Source organism: Taudactylus pleione, unplaced genomic scaffold, assembly GCF_031769625.1.
Source record: "Taudactylus pleione unplaced genomic scaffold, aTauple2 ptg000307l, whole genome shotgun sequence".
NCBI classification, from domain to species: Eukaryota; Metazoa; Chordata; class Amphibia; order Anura; family Myobatrachidae; genus Taudactylus; species Taudactylus pleione.
The window spans coordinates 730,682-743,178 of NW_028284708.1; the positions used below are offsets into that span (position 1 = coordinate 730,682).

The 12,497-nt window shown below is 48.1% G+C and overlaps 1 pseudogene; it reads left to right on the plus strand.

The window, feature by feature from the left end:
• Positions 1–3,333: 3,333 nt before the first annotated feature.
• LOC148511427 (uncharacterized) lies at positions 3,334–10,767 on the plus strand (annotated as a pseudogene).
• The last annotated feature ends 1,730 nt before the right edge of the window (positions 10,768–12,497 follow it).

Consider the following 12,497-nt stretch of genomic DNA (forward strand, 5'->3'; position numbering starts at 1 on the left):
TATATATTAGTCACTCCCTATGTCCCAGTATATATTACTCTACATGTCCCAGTATATATCAATCTCTCCCTACGGCCCAGTATAATTTACTCTACATGTCCCAGTATATGTCACTCCATATGTCCCAGTATATATTACTCTACATGTCCCAGTATATGTCACTCCATATGTCCCAGTATATATTACTCTACATGTCCCAGTATATGTCACTCCATATGTCCCAGTATATATTACTCTACATGTCTCAGTATATATCAATCACTCCGTACGGCCCAGTATATATTACTCTACATGTCCCAGTATATATCAATCACTCCCTATGGCCCAGTATATATCAATCACTCCCTATGTCCCTGTATATATCACTCCATATGTCCCTGTATATATTAATCACATAAATGTTCCAGGACATATCAATCACTGTATATATCTCAGTACTGTATATATCACTCTTCATGCTCCAGTATATATCAATCACTCCCTATATCCCAGTATATATTTCTCTACATGTCCCAGTATATATCAATCACTCCCTATATCCCAGTATATATTTCTCTACATGTCCCAGTATATATCAATCACTCCCTATGTCCCAGTATATATTACTCTACATGTCCCAGTATATATCAATCACTCCCTATGTCCCAGTATATATTACTCTACATGTCCCAATATATATCAATCACTCCCCATCAGAGCTGTAACTAGACTTTTTTGTGCCCTGTGCCAGGAAGAGCATTGGCGCCCCTCTCATTTTTCAAAGGGACATAATGCACCCAAAAAAGGGCCATGGCTTCATGGGGAAGGGCCAGGGAAGAGATGGGAGATGCTGGGGACGAAATAAGAGGAAGCTACAAGCAAGAATGATAATAAACAGAAATTTGACAGGCCCAAACAGCGCCCCCTGAACTGTGGTGCCCTGTGCGATGGCACCGGCCACACTACCCTAGCTACGGCCCTGCTCCCAATGTCACAGTATATTTTACTCTACATGTCTCAGTATGTATCAATCACTCCCTATGTCCCAGTATAATTTACTCTACATGTCCCAGTATATGTCAATCACTCCCTATGTCCCAGTATATATTACTCTACATGTCCCAGTATATATCAATCACTCCCTATGTCCCAGTACATATCCCTTTGGGAAAACTGTGTGTGCGCAGAGGTTTGTATGACCACGCAGTCCGGTAGATTACACACAATCTGGCTCTGAGGTCTGCGTTCCCAGCCAATCACCATGGCTTGCCCCTCAGGGCAGGCCTTGGCACTTTGTAGCTACCCCCCACTCCCCTGCACACAGAATGCTCAGTCCCTTTCTGTCATCCAAGGCGACACCTATACACCGCAGAGCGGACTGGAGGCAAGGTGGGGTCCGGAGGAGAGGGGAGAACCTCTTCTCTACCATCCCCAGGATAGAATCGCCAGACATTGGAGTCTCACCTTCCTCATCTCACATGTGGAACAGCCCTGACTGCGCAGAAACATGGGCGTAACCACCATAGGTGCAATGGGCGCAGCTGGTATGGGGCCCAGAGCTCAGGGGGGCCATCTACAGTACCTTGTCAAAGTTACACGTGTTATATACGTCTCTCACCATTGGGTGGTGCATAGGGGCCTTTACAAACTTTTGCTATGGGGCCTTCAAATACCTAGTTACACCCCTGAGCAGAGACGACATTCTCCTGGGTTCTCTGAGTTACATTTTATACTAGTTGAATTGTTCCAATAAGATTTCTGCTCATGATAACATTGCATCTGATCCCAGTAGAAGTGCGCTGTAGACCAGTAATACCTACGCGTGCTGGAGCCCAGGCGTGTGACACACTTATTATGATAGGTGTCACAATATGAGGAGAACTCCTTGAATTTAATGCAATTAGCTGTGATTTATTCACTTCCAGGAGGAGGTCACAGGGAAAGAGGTCCCTTTATCAGACAAGAGACATCAGCTAGTATATAAATCACTACTAATTGCATCAAAGTCCCGGCGTGCTGCTGTCCTGCCCGCTCTACGTATCAGCAGCGCGACCACCATATCAGGTTATTCGCTGTTCCTGTCGCTGACTGCTGGATGCTTATTATAGCTGAGCTGGATCTCATCGATAAACCTCTGTCAGTGTTACTGTCACCACCGTCTTTCAGCGTTCCTGATTATTTCATATAACATACGATTGTATCGTCTTCTGCGGGATCCTGCAGTGTACTCCTCTGTGCCTCCTTATGCCGTGGGTTGAGGTCCATAGCTTATTATTACATTGGAGGGAGAGCTGCTGAGATGCTGTGTATCGCTTTGCAAATCTTTTCCACAAATCGGTATAAAAATTGTGAAAAATTTCCGTCACCTGCCCTTACCCAGAACTCGCTTACCACCCCACTGGTGGGCAGCGGCAGGTACATATCTGACCATTCATTAGGCAACCAGGGCTCTAGCCCAGGATGCCCTAACCTGATTTTATGTTTTGGGTTTTTGGACAGATGGTGGGGGGCCCAAACCATTGTGGGAGTGATTCCCAGTGGGACACATCTGTAAAAACGGACGCATCTGCTGATTTAGAACCAACTACAGATGCGTCTGAATCGCAAAACATGTGCGAATGCTCCGCAAGTAAATGCGTGTGTGAAAAGGGCATTACTAGGCAGCGCCTGGGCGGCGAGTATGAAAATGCGTGGAGCAGCGGACAGGACTATCGTCAGTGTTGTATCTAAAGCTCCATGCAAATCTGAGTGATACGTAGGAGGAAGCAAAGCCTGTTCCTGATGGATATGTTGCATGGGGGTTGTGCTAGTGCCGATGCTAATGATGTTTAAGTTTGCGGACGTTAAAACAGTGGGCAGGATAGCCATCTTGGTTAGAAAATGAAGACTCCCTAAAGGAGCCAATATGGAGACTGCGCAGTGGCACCGTCCTGGCTTCAACACACCCCATCGCTACAAGCTTCTCCATGTTACACAAACATTCACTTCCAGCTTTCTTGTAGCAACCTATAAAATATTTACAGTTACTGTAGTCAAGCAAGTAAACATCAACATTTCAAAAGATTCTAGTTCACATTTCTTGGTAGGGACATCAGCAAGACCCCTCCCTCTGACTGTGCAGAGCAGTAGCGCACGCAGGGGGGGTTTCTGAGTACCCCCCAAAAAAAACTGACAGAGGAGAGAGCTAGCACCACCATGTTAAGCCCCGCCCCTTTGCTGCAAAATGCTGCGATTTGCGGGTCAATGGGGAGGAGGTGGAGCCAATATGATGCAATATAATTAGAATTGCATAATTTGGCTCCACCCCCTACCAATTGAGCTGTGAACCGTGACGAGGGGGCGGGGCTTATCGACATGGTGACTGGTCCCGTCTCCATCTCCAACCTGCAGCTGCAGCATGGTAAGTGTGTGCATGCATGTCTTGTGTCCATAATGTATGTATGTATATATATATATATATATATATATGTATATATGCAAGTGTGTGTACTGCATATATATATATATATATATATATATATATATATTTACTAGAAACCCCCCCTTAAAAATCCTGCATTTGCCCCTGCAGAGACCCCTCTCACTGACTGTGCGGAGACCTCTCCCACTGACTGTTCGGAGACCCCTCCCACTGACTGTAAGAAGACCCCTCCCACTGACTATGCAGAGACCCCTCCCATTGACTGTGTGAAGGCTCCTCTCACTGACTGTACTGAGACCCCTCCCACTGACTGTTCGGAAGCTCATCCCATTGACTGTGGAGGCTCCTCCCACTGACTGCAGAGACCCCTCTCACTGACTGTGCGGAGACCCCTCTCACCGACTGTGTGGAGATGCCTCTCACTGACTGTGTGGAGATGCCTCTCACTGACTGTACGGAGGACCCTCTCACTGACTGTGTGAAGACCCCTCTCACTGACTGTGCGGAGACCCCTCCCACTGATTGTGCGGTGACCCCTCTCACTGATTGTACTGAGACCCCTCTCACTGACTGTATGGAGACCCCTCTCACTGACTGTACAGAGACCCCTCACTGACTCTGCAGAGGCCCCTCCCACTGACTGTGTTGTGACCCTCTCACTGATTGTGCAGAAACCCCTCTCACTGTGTGTGGAGACCACTCTCAATGACTGTACAGAGACCCCTCCCACTGACTGTACGGAGACCCCTCCCACTCACACTATTATGCTCTGATGTGTAGACAATGGTCAATTTATGCTTCTTTGTTAAATATTCTCCACCCTTGTCAGATCACAAGATCTGTAGTCTGTGACCAGTTTAATTTTCAGCTAGTCTGATGTAGTCTTTGATCTTTTACACTACGTCAGACATCTTTTTAATGAAGTATATGTCTGTCATTCTTGTAATCATGGATATTTCTGTAACCATCCCATTCACTAATTCTGGACACTGTCATATCCAAGCTGACCAAGGGCTCTATTTACTACAATCCGCATATTGAATGCTGATTGTAGTGTAATATTACTGAGAGAATTCGCATTGCAAATTCAGGCAATATCACAGGGATTTACTACAAATCCCTTACAGGGATAGAGCTTGCGATAAAGCTCTGTCCCTGAAAATCCCCTTTGGAGCCTTATTACGGTATTTTCACAAAAAATACCATGATTAAGTGCCCGCGCATGCGCCGACCGGTCGCCGCTGCTACCCCCCCCAGGCGCTAAGCCCCGCCCCCGCAATCACGGAGCCCCCGCGACCCCCCTCTCCCTTAATTACACTTACCTGCATGCTCCGGGCCTCCGGTGATGTTCTCCATTCCTCCGGTCAGGTGATCTCCCATACTGCACTGGGACCCGATGACCTGATGACCGGGCTGCAGTGTACTATGGGAGACCAGCTGACCGGAGGGGAGTCATCACCGGAGCCCCGATCACCGGTCCCTGGAGTCAGGTAAGTAAAAAAAAATTTTTAGTAATTTTTTTTTCTTTTTTTTACAGTAATCAGCTTGCGGTCTGTTAAGACCACACAGCTGATTACTGGGACTTATTCCCGGCTCTGCTCTCCCCGTTAGAGCAGGGCAGGAGGCCGGTAACCGGGGGAGACCCTGGATAACGCCACCTCCAGGTGGCGTTATTATCACAGGGCTTTCCCCGATATTTTTTCACGTTTTATTTTTAGTAACTTTGGTCGGATCACATTTCCCATTACAATTATGGGAAATGCGATCTGCTTTGCTAAAAATAAGTGATACTTAGGGGTTGGAGTAGAATTTTACGAATTCTACTCCAATTGCCCTGTAATAACTATAGGTTATACTAAAATAATGTGAAAAGGGAGTGAAAACAACAGCCAATAATGTTAATAAATAGAGCCCCAAATCTTCTGTGCCAGAGTTCCATAGACTGTGACTCAGTTGTCACCATTGCATAACACTACTGTGTGTCTAGGACATATGATTGACATCACCAGTACCTATTGCTATTACAGTCCCTCTTCTGTTCCATACAATGCACTTTATTCTTGCCAAATTAACTGTATGATCTATTTGCTCTAGGAGACTGATGGCTATGAGATTTGTTCTCATCTCTGGTACATAAATCACATTTTGGATTTCTGTGACTTACTTTTTAGTCCCTATTTTCAAGCGAGTCGTGACAGTTCCAAATTTCGTAGCTTTAAGCACTTAGGGCCTGATTCAGAGGCGTTAGCTATTTGCGAACACACACTCTGAATCAGGTCGGGGAAGAATTGTATTTTTTTTCCTGTCCGCTCACAAAGCTGTGGGTGCCCACCCACAGCTAGTGCAAGTGGGCAGGAGATGGTTGCGTTTATCGCGACCATCCGGCTTGCGAGGAGACCCTGTGGTAGGGTCTCAGGTCTCGTAAGCCAGAGTGGACTTCTTGTTCTAATAGAGCAGGAAGTCCACTACTGACATCACTCGTGATGTCAGTAGGGCCGCCCACAAATGGCAGGTGTTCCTTTGGGAACGGTTCCGTTTTTCAGCCACCCCCCCCCTCCCCGTTTACAAAACGGGGCAAGCTGTCGATCAACATCGACAGCTGCCCCGCTTTGTTGCGAGCCCCGGAGCGAGTGATTTCTCACTCGTCACAGGGCTTGCGTACGCACGTTGCGCATGCCGCGCGTGCGCACTGGCCCACTATTGACCCGCTTGAGAGCGCTATGCGCTCGTGAGTGGGTCTTAATCAGGCCCTTAATTCCAATTCCTTTTATTGTTATAGAATCACATGCGACTAGCGTGGTGAACCACTCTTCCTTGCACATGAAATACCTGGTAGCTCCTGATTCAATATATCAGCAATCATTTTTGCGGCTGTCTGTGACACTCAAAGCTGACGCATATTTGCCATTGCACTTCTTATTCTGTATAGCCTTCACATTTTTCTGCTTACATTCAAATGCTTTGTGACCTATTTTGTGACATATATAACACTTGTATTTTTTGAGCTTCTCAGTATGACTGTGTAATGCGGTATTCTCAGCATTCAATTCAACTGGCACATGTTCTTGAAACTGCAGCCATTTTGCTCTAACAATGTCTGTGGTTAACTTGACTGTGTTTGCTTAAACCACAACACAAGAAAGTCAAACTCTAACATTAAGTTTTGCAGCATCACCACACCGATCTCGTCATCTACTTGGACTCCTACAGACATTAGCTGCTGTGATATGGACATAATTCTGTCAACATAATCACTCATACTGGTTCATTCACATATCTTGTTATTATATAATACATGCCTCAGATCAATTCTTCTCATTAGACCCCCATCTTCCTACGCTGCCTGCAGTGCTGTCTACATCTTTTTTTTTTACATTTTCCTATGTATGATGGAATATACCTGTTGTTCTATGCTTAAGCCAGTTGTACCCATGGCTCTCTCTACATCACTGGGCATGAAGTGTCACCAGGATCAACTGTAACTTTCTACAATCTTTCACGCTTTAGTTGCATTTCCATTGCAAATTTCAATGTAGTGTAATTCTCTGTCCCATCTGTGCTATCTTCAGTTTCTGTTTGCATGTGTCTAATGGCATCTGTGTGCTGCCAGTCATTGTAAGTGCTTGGGGTGTGTGGCTTGTGTTTGTGTGCCTGGGCCCATAACCTATTGAAATGTGTGAGTGAATGTATACACCAGTGAAGTCACTGAACAGCCCATTACATAACCAGATGGTTGGTTTATTTAGCAGTAACTTGAATGTACTGTCGTACTCACAGTTATGCATATAATATACTTTCAGCATGGAGCAGAGCATACAGACCACCAGCCGGTGAGTGTAGGTTGGAAGTGGTGCAGGATGCAAGCGGATGAACAATGGTGTAGATGCAGTATATTGCAGGGTCTCACTGAGCTATTTGGAACACGTCCACTGCAACACTCTAATACGGTAACAAGATGGCGCTGCGCATGTGCGATCGTGGCATTGTACAGTGGGGGGCAGGGCCAAGATGATGCACATGTGTCTCCACGCCCCCGGTACCATCCACTGCAGCTGCTGCAGGCCCCCCTCCTGCATTGCCGAACGGGCTGCCCCTTCCCTGAGCGGGCAGCCCAAAGGTCGGAAAGTATGGAATATATATAAATCTTATTCCCAGATATGTAACCTCCCATGTCATTTATAGTAGGATGTGTATAAATATGTAAAACTCATCTGCTGAAATGAACGCTGACAGACCATTAAATAAATCCCATCACATACATATATTTTAAAAGAACTTGGCGTCAAAGAACTCTCACTTCTTCAGATGCGTTCAGCACATGCACCGACCAGGTCCTGCACATGTGCACATACAGGGCCGGCTCTAGGGGTGTTCGACCAGTGCGGTTGCACAGGGGTGGCACCCGTAGAGGGGCGGCACCCCTCCCTAGCATCCCACTGTTCCACCCGCGGGCCGAATTGGCCCGCGGGTGGTCAAATCTGGAGGTTGGGGACCCCCGGAGTGTGAATGGATGCCGTGAATGGATGGTCAAATCGGGAGGTTGGGGACCCCCGTAGTGTGAATGAATGCCGTGCCCGGCAACCATTCATTGACGGGAGAGGGCTGGGGGAAGCCCAGCCAGTGACGGAGTGCTGGGCGTTACCCACAGCCTGACGTTATTTGGAGGCGTGCCATACGGGCACGCCTCAAAATAACGTCACACAGGGGGCGTGGCCTATGGTAATTAGGCCACACCCCCAAATTCGGTCGCCTTCTCATGATGCTCAGAACCCTGGAGCCGGCCCTGCGCACATACTATCCCATTGGATTTGCACGTAAACCATTAGGTTCCCAGCTCAGTTCCCTATTCTGCTCTTTCCGACTCTGTCGGGTGTGTAGTGTAAGACGGTCTCCGTATAGGGCTCACTGAAGCCCAGTGCCTTCATCTCAGATGAAACACGTAAGTCACGTATGTGACTGGAGAGACATTAAACCTCCAGGCCTGTACATTCACACTCAGCATGGACACTCAAGGGTTAAGCTGTTTGTGGGAGGGATTTTGTTCTTAGTGCTGTTCTAACATGATTGGCTGGAGCCTGTAGAAGGGGTGGGCTTTGATTTAATTTAGGAGTGTAGTCTCTATGGTTAGGCTTTTATTTTCCTGGCGATTTGGACAGAGAAGTACACATCTTTGTTGCTCCTTATTATATTGCTGTTTTCTTTTATCTATCTCTTTGTTTTCTTCTCTCTCCTTATCTTCTGTATCTGCTCTTTTCACACCTTTTCTATTCCGCTTATCTTTTCCCCTCTCCTATTCTATTTTCTCCCTTAATCTGTGTGGCCTGTGGAGTGTGGTAATGGATAGGCCGCGCAAGGCTCATCGCTCTGCCTGCGCGCTACCTTGCCGGAGGACTGGATGATGCCGGCAGGGTAGCGGTGCCTGCGGTGTCGGTAGTGCATCTCGCGGGTAGCTTCGTAGTAGCCTGGGGCGCAGCAGTGGAGGCGGCGCCGGGGAGATCACCCGGGGTAGAGCGCGACCGCGTGACAGGGCCGCAATCCGGGGCCTCTCTGGCTCCCCGATAGTGCTGCAGGTGCCTGATGCGCGCCCGCGGTCACAGGGCCCGGTGGGTAGATCAGGCGCGGTGGCTGGGTCTGTTCGTCGCCCGTGGCGCAGGGTAATCAGGCGGGTGGAAGAGAATGACGCCGGCTTCATGGCCAGCATTGCTCCTGTAGCTGCACAGACAAGAGGAGGGAATGCCAGGGCTCGCCGGGTGGCTGATTGTGGTAGCGATGCACTGGGGCAGGTTTCGCTGTCGCAGCAGCTTTAGTTCTGGCTTGCGGGCGCATGGTAGTGGACAGGCATCTGCTTTGACCCCAGGGAGGTCTTATACAGACGCAGTGAGACAGGCTCCTTCTCAGCGAAGCGGACCCTCTTCAGCCTTATGGGCGTCTGGGGCGGGTCCTTCTTCAGCAAGATTGTTAAATGTGCAGGGTGTATCGGCGCTATGTGCGTCCATTGTGACGGCTTTGGTTCCCATCCTTACCACCAGTCCTGGTGTCGGAACCCCCGCCATCTCACCAACACCCATTGCGACGTCCTGGACTTCTCAAATAGTGCAGGCTCTGATTCCCACGGTTACTTCAGCGGTGTCTACTTCGCTGGGTATGGATGTTGGTTCTAATACCATTGCAGATGGTAATGTTTCTAGGCCAGTGGTTGTGTCCCATTCTCTCTCCCCAATTGCAGGTGGGTCGACAGTCAACAGCGGCATGGATCTTCATCGTCTTGTGGCTGAGGCTCCGGCAGCACCTGTGGCGGCTGAGACATCTAGTGAGTCCTCGTTAGATCCGTATTGGGAGCGGGGGGGTTCATCTGTGGTTACCTCTAAGCATGTGCCTGGGATAGATAATGGGGTCGCAGATACGCTCTCATTTTGAGTGGGATAGGTTTCAGCGCTTAGCGCCACATGCTGACGCCATTGGTGAATCTTGTCCCTCTTATGTGTGGCAGGTAATCTGGCTGACATGGAGGGATTAGGTCATAGATCGCTGTCCGTGGCAACCTACCGGGCGTATCAATCGGCTTGGGAACAATGGAACCGTTTCCTGCAGCGTGATGAGCACAGAGGTAAGAGTGTTGATGCTCTTATTTTGTCTTTGTTGGGGAATTCTATTCAGCTCGGAAATCGAGATCATATGTGGGAAAGATATTGGCTGGCATATCTTATTTCATGCGCTTGCATGGGGAACGGGATATTACTAAGTCGTTCTTTCACGTGTTTTAAAAGGTTGGGCAAGAGTTGTACCCACTTTGCCTGATTCGTGACGCCTGATTGCCGGTACTCTGCTTTGAAAATTTTTTAAAGGTCGTTAAGCGGGTTTGTTTTTCGGGTTACGAAGTCGGTCTTTTCCGTCTCGCTTTCGCTATGGTGTACCATGGAGCCTTCAGGGTCGGCAAGTTGGTCACTCCTTCCAGGATGGCTGTTTCGTCTATGCTGCTGTCTCACATGGTGGTTCGGGAAGATGCTATCTACTGTAGGGTACAGCGTTCTAAGACCGACCAGGCAGGTAGGGGGCGTTGGGTTTCGATGGGTCGTTGCTTGGACCATAGGATATGTCCGGTGGTCTTGGCTTCGTCCTATTTGAGCTCACGTCCCGTGGCATTGGTCACTTGGCTGATGCACATGGATGCATCTCCAGTGTCTCGATATCAATTTGGTTGGGTTTTGAGATGTTTGGAATTGGGCCTATCTCCAGTTGACTATGGCACCCACTCGTTTCGCATAGGCACCGCAACGGCTGCCGCTGCGGCGGGTTGGTCCAGAGATGAGATCCGAGCACTTGACAGGTGGAGGTATGGTGTATTCAAGAAATATATCAGATTTTAGCTTGACCATTTCACCCTAACTTGAGGACTAGCTACTCGCTGCTCTTTTGCTCAGGGGTATTGAGGAATTTTTGTTTTCTCACTGGTTTTAATTATGACTTCTGCCTCAGGTCAAGTTTTGTTTCTGGCCCTGCGATGCCCCCCCCCCCTTTTTTTTTCACTGTCAGGTCCCCAGTTTTTTATTTGTAGCCCATTTTAGATTAGTCAGTTAGGTGTAGTTCTTTGGTGTGTTTTTTCTACTGGCCGTTTACTTACGGTCATTTTGGCACTTATTAAAGTTTTTGACGGCTTCCGATTGGATTCTCAGTGTATTAGGGTGGTTGGGCATTCATTTGTCTACTGGGCCTCTAGTTCTCCTTTAGTGGCTGATTGTTCTAGGTTCCCAGAGAGCTGTTTGATGCAATGGATAGGTCATAGGGGCATGCGGTGGGAATCGTTTAGCCAGGTCATTGCAGAATCAGTGGCAGTTTTTCGTTGTCCGCTCTTTTTAATTGTACACCTAGGGGGTAATGACATTACAACTAGGTCATCCATGGATTTGCGCTGTGATATAAGGCGCAATTTATTTGGATTTGATGGAGCTCTGGCCCTTTTGCAAAATTTTCTGGTCGGATATCATCCAGAGGAGAGTTTGGGGTGGGGCTCTGAGACCAGGGGCTGTTGAACAAAGTCGGCGTAGAGTAAATGTGGTGATTGGTAGAGCTGTGGAGGAGCATGGCGGTGCTGTCATTAGGCATTATGGCATTTCTTTTCACGTTGAGAATTTGTTTTTGGGTGACGGGGTACACCTCTCTCCAACGGGTATGGCAATGTTTTTGGATGATTTATTTCATGGTTTGAGGTCAGTTTAACGGTTTAGGGTATGGTGGCGGCTGTGGTTTCTTCATAACCTTGGTTTGGCCGGTGTCAGAACGGCAGTTATTTGCAGTTGTTTTTTCTTGGGGGCAGATCTAATCACGGTGGAGCTTAGGTGTGGATGTCAGCTTTCGTTCAAGGGTTACCACTAGGCCTGGTGGGCCCTTTGTATTCGCCGTGGTTGGACTGCTTTCAATTGGGTAAGGATGATGTGGGCAGATGGCAAAAACAACACTGGCATTGTCCCCGTAGGGGTTGGTCAGTTGGTCCTTCCCTTGCGAGTCGTTCAGGCATGGATGGAGGCAGAAGGCCGCATGCTTGCTTGAGTGGGCAGTTGGCCCTGTGTTAAGTTATGCATAAAGGGCCTGATTCAGAGCCGTTCGCTATTTGCGGTCGTTCGTTCAAAAACAAGGGGTGGCTATTCAAATGATCCGTTCGCAAATTGCAGTCTGTTCACACCTCTAAGTCTGAACGAGCGAGCAAAACATACGCTCGTTTATTTGTTAAAAACGCCCCCTGGCCGCTCGCACCATACGTCATGTGCGCTATTTATTAGATTAATCGAGTACATCAACCAGCGTATGAACTGCTCGCTATTCTTGTGGTTGGTTTTTGCTACCACAATTTTGCGAACAGTTCTGGCTTAAAAAAAACCCAGTGACGTGGTCAATGACGCTGCTGTTTTAAATATGCACACCCATAAAACACCCGTTTTGACCTTTAAGCACGCCTGCGTTCTGATTTCCACTCCCCGTTTTCAAGCACCTTCCCCTGTTACCACCCACATACGCCTCATCCTGTCACTCAAATTATCAGGCATTCGCTATTTTGCGAGCACATGAATTTCGGCCGCACTGACTGGTTCGCGCATGCGTA